General features: G+C 41.9%; 1 long non-coding RNA gene across 1 annotated transcript in view; it reads right to left on the reverse strand.

Moving 5' to 3' along the window:
• Positions 1-500: 500 nt before the first annotated feature.
• The window catches only part of LOC131280617 (uncharacterized), a 198,907-nt gene continuing 185,191 nt past the window's right edge, over positions 501-14,216 (reverse strand). The window contains exons 4-6 of the long non-coding RNA XR_009188281.2: positions 4,859-5,058; positions 2,919-2,976; positions 501-2,004 (exon numbers count right to left, since the gene is read on the reverse strand). This is a non-coding gene — a long non-coding RNA (uncharacterized lncRNA). The remainder of the gene's footprint in view (positions 2,005-2,918; positions 2,977-4,858; positions 5,059-14,216) is intronic.

The raw sequence follows: 14,216 nt of genomic DNA on the forward strand, positions 1-14,216 counted from the left end.
TTATTATCTATCTATGGCCTGCCTTCCAGGTCTGAACTTGGCCCAACAGTTTTGTTAAGAAGAGGGGTGGCATCCCAGGGCACATGTGCTTGACGTGCTCTGTGAGCATATTTGCACAGATGGATTTAATTGTTGCTGACATCGTGCACCCATCCTTTTTTTCTTATACTTAAAAAAATTTTTTTAAATGCTTTAGATTGCATAAATGTTATATAAAAAACATAGGAGATTCCTATATGCCCCACTCCCTACCCCTCCCACATTTTCCCACATTAACAACATCCTTCATCAGTGTGACACATTTGTTAGAATTGATAAACACATATTGGAGCATTGTCACTAAATGTGGATTATAGTTTACATTATAGTTTATACTCTGTCCTGCACAATTTTGTAAGTTACAACAAAATATATTATGGTCTGTATCCATCATTGCAAATTCATTCAGGATAATTCCCATATCCCTTACAGGCAGAGCTAGCCAGAAATGCCTTGTTCTCTTTTTTTTTTTAATTTTTTAAAATTTATTTTTCTCCCCTTCCCCCACCCCCAGTTGTCTGCTCTCTGTGTCCATTCGCTGTGTGTTCTGTGGGAATCTGTCTCTTTTTGTTGCGTCATCTTGTTGTGTCAGCTCTCCATGTGTGATCAGTGCTTTTCCTGGGGCAGGCTGCACTTTTTTCCCACTTGGCGGCTCTCCTTCCGAGGCTCACTCTTTGAGCATGGAGCTCCCCTACGCAGGGGACACCCCTATGTGGCAGGGCACTCCTTGTGCGCATCAGCACTGCACATGGGCCACTCATCACACGGGTCAGGAGGCCCTGGGTTTGAACCTTGGACCTCCCATGTGGTAGGCAGACGCACTATCCATTGGGCCAAATCCACTTCTCAATGCCTTAGCTCTTGAACAGCCCCCAGTTGCAAAGAAACAAAGACCTAGTTTTATATCTATACATTGTAGTAACTGTAAGGGTAGAAAATCTAGCAGAAAGCCATACCACAAGAGGGCACTTTCTTAAATTTGGAGTAAAATGAAACACATGTACTTTTATCCCTCTTTTCTTTTTTTTTTTTTTTTGGTTAGAGAAGTTCCAGGTTTATAGAAAAGTTATATAAAATTGATTTCATCTCTTGGCTATTGTGAGTAATAGTCATTCCTTTAAATTCATTTGGGTATGTACCTAGAGTGGAATTGCTGGGACATATAGAAATTTTATATTTAACTTTTTGAGGAACAGCCAAATTGTGTTCCACAATGACTGCTTCATTTTACATCCTACCAACAATGATCCGGTGTCCCAATTTTTCCACATCCTCTACAATAGTCGCTATTTTCTGTTTTGTTTTGTTTCATTTGTTTGTGTATGTGTTTTAATATACCTTTTCTTTTTTTAAAGATACTTAGATTACATAAATGTTACATGAAAATATGCCTCACGCCCTACCCCTCCCACACTTTTCAACATTAACAACATCCTTCATTTGTGTGGTACATTTGTTACAATTCAGGGACACATTTTGGAGCATTGTCACTAAGCATGGATTATAGTTTACATTGTAATTTATATTCCCACACAATTTTGTAAGTTATGACAAGATATACAATGACCTGTATCTGTCATTGAAATGTCATTCAAGACAATTCCCAAGTCCTGAAAATGACCCCATATTACAACTATTTTTCCCTCTCCCTCCTCCCAGAACCTCCAGTGGCCACTGCCTCCACATCAATGACAAAAGTTCTTCCATTGCTAGTCACAATGTCTATAGTAAAATAACTGTAAACCTACTCTAGTCCATCATTCATTCCCCAGTCCTGGATTCTGGGATGGTGATGCCCACTCCACCTCCAATTGAGAGGGGACTCAAATCCCATGGGGCAGATGGATGGTATCCTGCTTGCAGTTGCAGACTCTCTCTGTTCCTTGGGATGGTCGTTGTCCGTCATCATTTCCTTGTTGGTTGTTCTAGGTGAGTCCAGTGAACTGGAGAGTAGATGTTGCAACTCTGTTGAGATTCAGGACGCAATTGGAACATGCACAGTCCAAAGATTTGTCTCTTGTACATACACCTATCAACCCCAATACTAACTATGGGTTCAACTAGAGGGCGTGCACCAAAATTCCTTGCCTGGGAGAGCTCCTAAGCACCACCACCACCACCCTGGGCAACTCTTCCTCATTTTCCAGGGCTTGGCTCAAATACCATGTTCTCAGGAAGCCCTTTCTTGAACCCTGTCCACTTCTTTTAGTCATTCACTCAGTAAATATTTTAAGGGGTTTACCATTTGTCAGGTATTCTTCTAGAGCTAGAGTACGGTATTGAACAAACTCCCTGCTTTTGTGGTGCTTCTATAGCTTAGTAAGTTTCCCTAGGATTCCCTCACAATGTTGCATGCTTGTGGTTATGGATTGTTTGTAAGGATTTCAATGTCATTCTACCCCACTAATTACTAAATACCAAAAAGGCACGGACATCATGAGTTTTTCTCTTTGAACCCAGAGCTTTGCACTTAGTGGGCACCCAATGAAGATTTGTTGGATAACTGACTGGCAGTGGTGCACAATGATTCATCTTTCTGCTACAGAGCCCTGGTAATGGGCTTTCTCAGCACCCTCTCCCAGGAGCTCTTGCCTGGAAGCAAGATGCAAAAGGCCCATCTAAAAAGGAAAGAGCTCCATATTGTGAACTATTCCTGTGAATGGTCCCTGCCCTGGGGATGTTGAGACTTGGGAATCTCACGTGGTGCTTATGGAAGTGTAAATTTGTGCAGGCATTCAGGAAAGCAATCTTACAGAATTTAGTCACGTTCAGTATATGAACACCCAATATTTCAACAGTGTAGTTCCTGGGGATATATTCAGGGATGTTCTTACACAGGTTCCTAAGAGGACATACACAAAAGTGTTAATTCCACTTACATTTGTGGGTATCTGTTCATCACTGGAAATCAGATGGGTAAAATATATTGGAGGCACTCTGTTGGGTAATATGGGACAGTTGGGAACAATGGGTTAGATTTACATACAGTAATATGGAATCTAGAACAGTTTTCCACTAAACTAATGTTCAGTGAAAAACATAATGTACAGTTTTACTGACTATGTAAGTTAAATCCCATGCACACACATACACACATATCCATGTATACAAAAGAGTACATGTTTTGAAAAGTGTTCAGACAAATAAAAAGATCCATACTAAGTATATTAAAATGATTGTTTATGGTGAAAAGAGGATGGGAATGGAGATGGGGGATCAATAGAAATGAATTAATGTGATCAAATTAATTTATAAGTTAAGCAAGGGAGGGGATTTGCCTGGGTCACTGATGACACCGAACAGAGGCTTCAGAAAGCAAGCAAACAAAAAATATTTTCTGGAGAATCTGCCCTGACTTTCATCCATTCCCTGATGCTAGGGGGTACTTTGGAGTGCCCTGCATTTGTTTCTTCTTCTATGATGGTCACCTTATTCCATTTGTTAAAAATAAATTTTTAAAAATAATTTTATTGATATATTATTCTCAAACTTTATAATTCACACATTTTAAGTGTACAGTTCAATGGTTTTGGGTTTTTTAGTATTTTTGCTCATGGCCTGCTTGTTGTCCTTTTTTGTTTACTGTTTATTTGTTTTCTTTAAGAGGCACTGGGAGCCGAACCCAGGACCTCCCATGTGGAAGGCAGGCACTCAACTGCTTGGACCATATCCACTTCCCACTCTTACTCAGTTTTGCCTGCAGCAGCTGCTTGGAGATGCTGAAATCCCAGTGTCAGCTTCTATTTAGCTTACAGGGACATTTGGCTAAGCAAGGCACATCAGTGCTCAGCTGTTCTCCTCCAGGAAATTGCAGTGGATGCCCTGTCTCCGCCTTGCTGCAAATGCTGAAGCCTAGCCCGCTCATTCAAACGTGGCCTCTGGGTAAGGCCTTGGTCTCCTAGTCTTGTAGAAATGTTGGCGTGACTCCTGCTTTTAGTTTGGAGCTTGATACCACATCAGTGCAGCTGGGGCCTTTGGCTGTGTCTGAGTTTGTTCAATTTAGGTCCTTGGCCCGCCCCTAGAACTGCTGTGCTGCACCATTGACAATGTCTCTCACCATGGTTCACAAGCTGCTGTTCCCAGAACCTTGGCTCTCCAGGCAAAAAGCTGCCACACAGAAACCATACTACCAGGGTATGGAGTCGGCCTTCCAGTACTACAGTAGCAGTCAAACTTCTCATGTGGGGTTTGATAGAACCTGGATTGCCAGCCTAAATGCCATTGGGCTGCAATGGGCTGAGGTGTACCCAGAGTATATTTTGGGGGGGTTTAAATCCAAAGAATCAGAGTATAGCCTGGGCAAGCCTTGGAGAAGTGAGAGCGAAGTTCCACGCTGGTCCTGGTGACACAATGAGGGAATTGTGGGGCTGGATAGAATGTAACATGTCCTTCTTGTTGAAACATTCTAGCTTGGGACAGAAGCAGAGTGTTGAGGTGGGCCATGTAACTCCAGGTAGACATTCCCAAAGGGCCTCAAATTGTGATTTCTGAGGTTTTGACTTCTGTTATTACCCACCATATGTATACATCCAGGCCCAGAAATACTCTGACAGAGTTGAAAGAGGAAGAACTTCCTTACGTCACTTTAGGTTGTGCTCCATTACATGACTACACAGTGTGGAACACACTGCAAATAAAAATTCCTCCAGGAATTTCTGTTAACTATATAGAACAGATTTTTTAAATGATAAAAGCATTGATTTGTTAAATACATACACAAAGTTATAGTGACTACACATTTTGTAACCCTCTTTTGTCATTTCTCCTTTTTTTAAAAAAATATATATGCCAGGAGCTTCAAAAAAAAAGAGGAAATTACCTGAGTTTTTTAACCTCTGAGAATCCTCTGATAAAAGGCCAACTAGCAGGTGTCATGAAGAAAGGAATATCAATTAATTGGAGGGGCCAAATGAAAGAGAGTGGACAACCACCAGCTATCACCGGCCAATTTCTTGGAGAACTTTTGGTTGTTTCAATTTGTTTGTTTTTTCTGATTAGAAAAATAACACAAGCTCATTCCTGAAAATACAAAAAGTACAGAGAAATATAAAGATTAAAATAAAGTTGACACTACTCAGAAATAAGTTTGTTAAAATCGTGCTGCTCAGATTTTTTTCTGTTTGCACTCATGGGCACATGCCACTCCCTCCCCCTGCCACACACAAACAGAATCAGAGGACACATATTTTTTCCACTTAGCAACATGTAAACATCTATCTTTACATGTCTATTAAAAAAGATCTGTATTATCCTATTTAAAGGTTTTGTGGCTTTCATTGTATAGATCTACCATAATTATTTAACTGAATTCCTATTACTAGACATTCAGATTATTTCAAGTTTCTCAGTACTGTAAATTCTATAGTAATTAACATCCTGCTTGTTACTCTTAGCACATTTATCCAACTATTTCTATAGGGGAAACTCTTCTAGGGTTGGGGCTTCTAAGTCAAAGACTTAAAAAAAGTCTTTTCTATATATTGACACATTGTCTTCCAGGAAAGTTGCACTAATTTACACTCCCAGCAAAAGTGCATGCATGTGCTGTTTCCCCTAATCCTCACCAGCACTAGCTACCATCAGTCTTCTTGATCTTTCCCATTCTGACATCTGTTGTTTCTTTTGAAGTCTGGGCTCCATCACCAGTAGCCTGACATTTTTCAGGGTTAAGCAGGCATGGCACTTTATTATTTCAAGAGCTGGCTTCCCACTTCAAGTAGACAAATCAGCTTTCTCCATATGCCAATGAATGTTTATCTTGGTCTTCAAGGCCGAATTAAACTTTCCTTTAGATGTGTGCCTGGATTTCTGAGTTTGACTGGCAAGCATAGATTGAGTTTATTTCAAAGCTGAGAAAAATTAATGGCTAAGGGAAGGATCATCTGTGGTCAGGACTGACCTAAACTGGAAAATTATCGTCAGAACAGTGTTCATTTGTACCCAGGTCACCATCCTTCTGATTTATCTTAGAATTCAAGCTGAACAAAGTTATTTATGTTCTTCTTTAGACCCTCTCTTTTGTTCCATTGTACTGTTTTAGGAATTTAAATTTTTTTCATTAATAATGAAACATATTTAGATCTAACGATGTTAACATTTTGTATTTGCTTCATCAAATTTTTTTAATTAATGTTGTTTTACAATAATTGCAGGCATTATGACATTTCATCTCCTAGGAATAATTTAACCTTAAAATTTATGTTTTTTTTTTTTTATTTCTGAATATTCTGGGTATTACTTCTGTAAACAAACAAAAAGCAAATATATATGTATTTAAGTAGGTAGGTAGGTAGGTGGATAGGTGGATAGATAGCCCAAAAATATAAATAGTTTTTTCCTGGCAGGAAGCACGTGTCGTCTTAAGAATTAATCTTCTGATCCTTTAAAAAAATGTTGAGAAGCAGAGCTCCTAGTTTTGTCCTGCCAGTTCCAGAGGTGGAGAGGCAGTTGCTAGCCCAGACAAAGGAGTGTCCTTTAGGTCAGTCAAGGGCAAAGTCGAGCCTGGAGACACTGTGTAGAGCCTCATGTGAGCCCTGTGCCTTCTTCTAGCCTGATTTTGCAAGTGCTACTAAATCTACTTTGATATTTTGTGGAGTTCTTTAAAAAAAAAAAGTGTGACTTTGTCCATCTTGTTGTTCTTCTGGGATACATTTGTGGGATGGCCTCGAGGGCCAGGGAATCAGGAGATTGATTTATGGCTGCCTCAGCCGGCAGGGAAAGTATGAAAAGAAAGGCTGCCCAAAGGAGAATAAACAGAGGACTTAGTGGTGAATACTCAAGAATGTTCCCTGCAAACAAGACTCAGGATTTCAGAGTGGGTGACAGAGGCTAAGAGCAAAAAATTTCAAATAGGGCAAAAATGAATCCAAGCACCTGCCAGCTCTGCCACTTACCAACTACGTGACTCTGGCCCCATTGTTTTTCTTCTTTAAGCCTCAATAATGGTATTTACTTTAGGGCTGTTAAAAGGATTAAGTGAAATAATGTGTATAAAGCTCTTAGGAAAACAATAGGAACATAAACTATTCAATGAATGAGAGCTATTATCATTAATTGAGACTTGGGAATCACCTTTCCTTCTTTGACACTACTCAGAATATTATACAGCGTTTGGCAACTAGATAGTCCATGGGCCAAATCCACCCCCACTGCCTGCTGTTGTATAGCCTGTCAGCTAAGAATAGTTTTTACATTATAAATGGTTGAAAGAAAATCAAGAGATTAGTATTTCATACCTGTGAAAATCATATGGAATTCACATTTCAGTATCCATAAATAAAATTGTATTGGAATACAGCCATACCCATTGTTTGTGTGTTGTCTTTGTTGTTTTTGTGCTCTAGAGGCAGAGATGGGTAGTTACAACTGAGACTAGAAGGCCTGCAAAGCCAAAAATATTTACTCTCTGGCCCTTTACAGAAAAAGTTTGCCAACCTCAACGTAGGTATTTGTTGAGCATTGAGCATGAAGCTTGATGGGATTTCCCTCCTGGCCTCACCTTCAGGAGAGTGCTACTCTCTATCTCCTTAATCATGCTTTGTCTTGGTTTTGCTAAATAAACCGTTCAGTCAAAGCTGTTTCCTGCAACTCAGAAGGATAATCCCTGACAATGGTGTGTTGGTACTTGCTTAACAACCAATTTTATGGAGGAAAGAAATCCAGATTCATAGTGTTTGCTGATATTTCTAGCTTGAATACTCTTGCCATGGCCTGTTTCAAACCAGCACTGCAACATTACCTGCATGGCAAAATTCTCGACACTTTAAGCACTGGTTCTCATGAACCGTGCTAGCCAGTTCCAGCAAACTCTTTTTTTTTTTTTTTTTTTTAATTTTTTTATTTTTTATTGACTTTGTAATAATATTACATTAAAAATATATATGTGAGGTCCCATTCAACCCCACCCCCCCACCCCCCCTCTCCCCCCCCCCCCAACAACACTCGTTCCCATCATCATGACACATCCATTGGATTTGGTAAGTACATCTTTGGGCACCTCTGCACCTCATATACATTGGTTCACATCATGGCCCATACTCTCCTCTATTCCATCATGTAGGCCCTGTGAGGATTTACAATGTCCGGTGATTACCTCTGAAGCACCATCCAGGGCAGCTCCATGTCCCGAAGACGCCTCCACCTCTCATCTCTTCCTGCCTTTCCCCATACCCTTTGTCCATTATGTCCACTTTTCCCAATCCAATGCCACCTCTTCTATGTGGACACTGGATTGGTTGTGTCCATTGCACCTTTATGTCAAGAGGAGGCTCAGATTCCACCTGGATGCTGGATGCAATCCTCCCATTTTCAGTTGTAATCACTCTAGGCTCCATGGTGTGGTGGTTGTCCTTCTTCACCTCCATCTTAGCTGAGTGTGGTAAGTCCAATAAATCAGATTGTAGGTGCTGGAGTCTGTTGAGGCTCAGGATCTGGCTATCACATTGTCAGTCCAGAGATTCAAATCCCCTAAATATATCTTAAACCCCAACATTAACTGCACCTCCAGCACATTAGCATGAAAGTCTTATGAAGGGAGATCCCATCTGAGTCCAGATTCATCACACATAAACACCATTTCCAAAGAGGGGCCATCTGCCCTGGTAGTTAACCCCATCGGCCATGACCATAACTCCCATGGGTCTCTTTAGCCCTCAAAGGAACCAATATCTGGGGGTTGTATCTGCTTTATCTGTCTCTCTGCCTCTGCTCAGTTGTGCATGAGGGCAAACCTTCTGCCAGCCTCCAGACTCTTTTTTAGAAACTCGTAGCCATATAAACTCATTTCTCCTTTCCATTTCCCCCTTACTTTAGGTCAAACAGCATTTTAAAGTCATGGTATTTTATGTAGACATGGATATTCTGCTGATCCGCATTGAACCTTCCGTATAAGGTCATTTTCCAGTTGCATCATCAGTTGGTAGTTGATAGTGGTCCCTCGTTGCCAGGGAGGCTCATCCCCGGGTGTCATGTCCCACGCTGGGGGGAAGGCATTGCATTTACATACTGAGTTTGGCTTCGAGACTGGCCACATTTGAGTAACATGAAGGCTGACAGAAGGAAATTCCCAGGCACAAAGTTGCTCTAGGCCTTGTTATTATTTTGGGTTTATCAGCTCACAAGCATAGTCATTAGTATCAGGGGCTCACTGTTGAACCCTCACTCCCTCCCGGTCCCCACCACTGTACCTGGGAGACTGTCGCTGCTCCCCTAGGGACCACGACAGAGCTCTTTACCCTTCATCTCCACCTAGAGCCTCATGACTGCTCTGCTCCCGGGAGCTTCAGGGCTTTGTCTTCCCTGCATGGGGTAGGATTGGGAGGAAGAGGATGGGTGTGATTGATCATTGAGTCACCAAGGAGGGGACCCGACTTGTGTTCCTGCGAGGTCAACATACATAAATGCAGATCACATATAAGAGACTTAACAGAGGAAAGCTGACATGTGGAAAGAGAGAGTCTGGTGAGTGAAGAGTTTGTGAGAAATATGGTAAGAGATCTAGGTCATTTAGTCTTTAACTGGAGGATCTCAGGGATGCTGTAGATCCTGCAGATTCATCCTATTCTTCCTAGCCTGATGCTGGTCCTTATCAAGCTTAGCTGAAGGAATGAGTTCTTAGGGGAGAGCTTCTGCCAGAGGTATCACCACATGCAAAGACCCTCCTGAGTGCTTCCTGTGGGCCCTGACCTTTCAACTCTGGCATTACTTTCAGGAAGTATTGGCCTGACTGTTTACATACTGCCTAGACCAAGGGTGCTTAACAAGGGGTCAATGAGCTTGAATTTAAATAAAAAAGAGCATTATTCTTGTGGGGATGTGTTGGTATGGGTGTGATATATTTATTAACTAATACACAGTGTAGAGTGGACTTAGTAAGAGGTCCATGGTTTTCACCTGACTGGCAAAGGGGTCTGTGGAACAAAAAAGGTGAAGAGCCCCTGGCTTAGACTGTGAGCTCCCTGGGGCTAGAACTGTGGCGCTCTCTCTCTCTTTTTAAAGATTTATTTATTTATTTATTTATTTATTTTATTTCTCTCCCCTTCTTCCCAACCCCCTCCTCCTGCCATCTGCTATCTGTGTCCCTTCGCTGCTGCTCACTCCTCTGTGTCCGCCTGCATTCTTGTGAGCGGCACTGGAATCCGTGTCTCTTCTTGTTGAGTCATCTTGCTGCATCAGCTTTCTGCGTGTGCCACACCACTGCTGGGTAGGCTGTGTTTTTGTTTTTGTTTTTGCGTGGGGTGGCTCTCCTTATGGGGAACACTCCTCACGCGTGGGGCTCCCTTACGCAGGGGACATACCTGCGTGACACGGCACTCTATGTGCACATCAGCACTGCACGTGGGCCAGCTTGTCACACGGGTTAGGAGGCCCAGAGTTTGAACCCTGGACCTCCTATGTAGTAGGTGGATGCCCCATCAGTTGAGCCAGATCTGCTTCCCAGAACTCTTATTCTTCTTTGCAACCCCAGTGCCAAGCACAATGCTTGTCACATAGCAAGTGTGCAATCAACTGGATGCATCATATAATACTAGGTTAGTCTAACTCCCTCACCAAGGTGTTTAGGAGAGCCTGTGGTCTCCTCTCTGTGCTCTTTGCAGCATTTCTTTTAGGGGTTCTGAGAGAGAATCTTGTCTTTGAAACAAACCTTTCTACAGTGTTCTACCAAGTCCTTCCCTGCGTCATTATGCAGTCCACACCTTCTCCCTTTTGAACATTCTCATATGTTGGGGTTGACTTTTTCCTCTACCTGTATCCAAGGGAAAAGTATAAAAGTTAAGACAGAGAAACATAGTATTGGTTTTTAAACAAGTGTAGCCAGCAGAGTTCATAGAGCTTTCAAAGAAACTCAGTCATTGTTTTCCTCCTTCAGATCAGACCAGATGAGGGAGTAGAGAGAAGAGACAGCCTACAGCTTTCTTCTATTTGACAATATGTGAAAATAAAACAAAATCAACCCTGGTCATTGAAAAATTTCTGAAGATTTTTCATTTAGTCTTCTTTCCTTTCTTAAAACCGACTCCCATCAGTCTCACATTCATTCCCCTAATATGCTTCTTCCTTCCCTCTAACCCAACAATTCAATCACTTTTTGTGGTCCATGGCTTGATGGACCAGAGCTAAGCAGTCTTGAACCTGTGAAATATGGAGTTTATTCCAGGCTATTTTCCCAGAGTGACTGGGGCTGTGCAGGGCTAGCTGAAGTTAACAACTTCTTTGGGGCAGGAAACACAGTGACTCATAAGGTATTATTTTTACCTTCCTTGTTTTCTGATTGTAACCATACTCTAAGAACATAACTGGAGTGATGCTTTAAAGGTGATGCATAAAAGTCCGCAGAGAGTTGTGAAGGCACTAAAATTAGTCAAGACCACCAGTCATATTAACAGGCAAGGAAACTTTCCACTGTAAATTCCCATTCCTTCACAGTTTGAGAAGAAAGCAAACTTCTGATTTGCCTGTGGTTTGTGTGCTAGGTATTTTTGCTCAGAAAACTGGAAGGCTTTGCATGGTAAGAGAGCTAAACACTTAGTTAAAACAAGTAGACTAAACCCAATGAAAGATTTCTTTTTTCTTCTTCATATTTCTGTCCATATTAATGGGTCAAAATGTAGACCTAAGTATAGGTTCTTTTTGTGTTTTCTTGTTTCATGAGCATCATGAGCTTTGTTCTCAAAAATTTTAAGTGAATGAATGAAAGAGTTTATTGTTCTCTCTCTTAAAATACAGACAAATCTAATCTAATAGCCTCTTGCTTATGAGCCTTTTGTTTTCTTGTGTGGCTAGCTTCTCCAAGGAAATTCATCTTTGAGAGACTAAAGCAAGAAATTGAAGGAAATCCACTGTTATTACCAGTCTTGATGAGCAGGATCCCCAACACTCTAGTCATGATCAAAAACTCCCTTTCTATCTCAAGAGTGGCAATGTGTGCCGCAGTTAAGGCTGCAGAGACAGCTTGCCTTGGGTTTAAACTGCAGGTCTTCCATTTCCAAGCAGTGTGACATGAAGCAAGTTATTCATCCTCTCTATGCCTTGGTTTTCCTCATCTGCAAAACAGGGATGATAATAATAGTACTACCTCATCAGGCTTATTTGAGGATCAAGTAAATTAATACACAAAAACACTCAGAAGTTTGTCCTGCTTGTAATAAGTGTAATTAGCTATTATTTATACCACAAATTATATCATGGAAGTAATGCTCCCATCCCTACTCTCTCAATTGAATTATTCTATCTGTTTCTCTATACTAAAGAGCAGGGGTTCTTTACCTTTTTTGTTCCACAGATCCCTTTGCCAGGCAGGTGAAAACCATGGATCCCTCCTAAGTCCACACTATACTGTATACTATTTAATAAGTCTATCATATCTGCATCAGCATGTTCCCACAAGAATAATGTTTTTTGAATTTCAATTCAAGTTCCTGGGGAAGCGGACTTGGCCCAGTGGTTAGGGCGTCTGTCTACCACATGGGAGGTCCGCGGTTCAAACCCCGGGCCTCCTTGACCTGTGTGGAGCTGGCCCATGTGGAGTGCTGATGCACGCAAGGAGTGCTGTGCCACGCAAGGGTGTCTCCACATAGGGGAGCCCCACGCACAGGGAGTGCACCCCGTAAGGAGAGCCGCCCAGCTTGAAAGAAAGTGCAGCCTGCCCAGGAATGGTGCCGCACACACACAGAGAGTTGACACAGCAAGATGATGCAACAAAAAGAAACACAGATTCCCGTGCCGCTGACAACAGAAGCGGACAAAGAAGAACACGCAGCAAATAGACACAGAGAACAGACAACGGGGGAGGGGGAGGGGAGACAAATAAATAAAATAAATAAATCTTAAAAAAAAAAATTTCAAGTTCCCGGACCCCATGTTAAGAACTGCTCTAGAGAGACCTACAAGTGCCCTTTTCTGTGAACCTGCTCACATAAGTCCTGAGGAAATACATAAGGCCAATGCTACTGAGTTAGTCAGTTCTTTGTGGTTATATGTGACAGAAAACCTATACAACTCAGCTTAAACCCAAAAGGGTACATAACTAGTAAGCTCTTGACTAGGTCAAGGCTTCATCTCAGATCATCAAGAGATTCTCCCCATCTGGGTCTCTCATCTTGGTTTACATTTCCTCAGCTTCATTCCTTCCCACTGCAGATATACACTCTCTAAGTGGTGACCATGACGGCATTTGGAAACTCATGATTCTCATCTTCTCAGCTACTCTGGTGTGTCACACTCATATGCACTCCACTAAGTGAGAGTCTATGAGTAATTCAAGCAGAGCTAGGGAAGTCCCTAAGTCTCTGCGCTCCTGGATAACTCTCTTTCCCTGGAGGTTGGGATAGGTAGCCCTAGTTTGTCTGGAATGTTAATTCCAGTGTCACCAGGATCTAGATAACAAACCCATTGTCTCTTGAACATTTCTTTCAGGTAGGTGCCTGCATGCTATGCCCTCACCATGACCCACCACACAACACTCTGATGCCATGCCTACCTACTGACTGATGGCACTTTGAAGAAGGCTCCATGGGACAGCACTGAACAGGAAAGAAGTAGAGGGAGGCAAGAAATTACTAGGTATGGGGCGATCTTTGCCAACTCAAATTTTAGTAGCAAATAGCATATTTCATTTCTGCCTATTTCTTCCCTCTCTTCATAGCTCATTTCTGCTCTTCCGTGAGCTCTTTTCCTATTAAGCAGATGCTGCACTTCTAGTGAACATATATTCAAAAGAGCTATTCTAATCTCTGAACATCTTTAGTGACTTGGTTGTAACTAGTTAAGAAATATGGAAAATTATGTTAAATGCCCTAGGTCTCTAAAACCATATGGAGACTTGTAATGTGTTTAAATAAATTTCAATTGTTTATTTCTAAAAGTATTTTGGAGGACAAGATTTAGGACCTACATCTCCAGTTACACCGTGAGTTTTCAAAAACATCCATAGAAGTTAACACACAGGCCACTGGGTTTCTAATCCAAAGGGCTGTTTGGATTTAGGGAGCGTCTCCCTCTGGGGCACGTGAGGTTTTCCTGTTCCCTGTTCCCATCGCAGACTTCATCAGCTCAGTTTGTTCTCAAGGTCTGGTCCACATAGTCCAGCAGCTCCCTCTGGCAAAGGAGAGAAGATGGATTTGCTGGGAAGGCAGAAGTTGAGTTCCTCGGCCAGGCCCTGAGAGAGTGGGCGGAACCCA

Source organism: Dasypus novemcinctus, chromosome 12 (genome assembly GCF_030445035.2).
Source record: "Dasypus novemcinctus isolate mDasNov1 chromosome 12, mDasNov1.1.hap2, whole genome shotgun sequence".
Taxonomy (NCBI): Eukaryota; Metazoa; Chordata; class Mammalia; order Cingulata; family Dasypodidae; genus Dasypus; species Dasypus novemcinctus.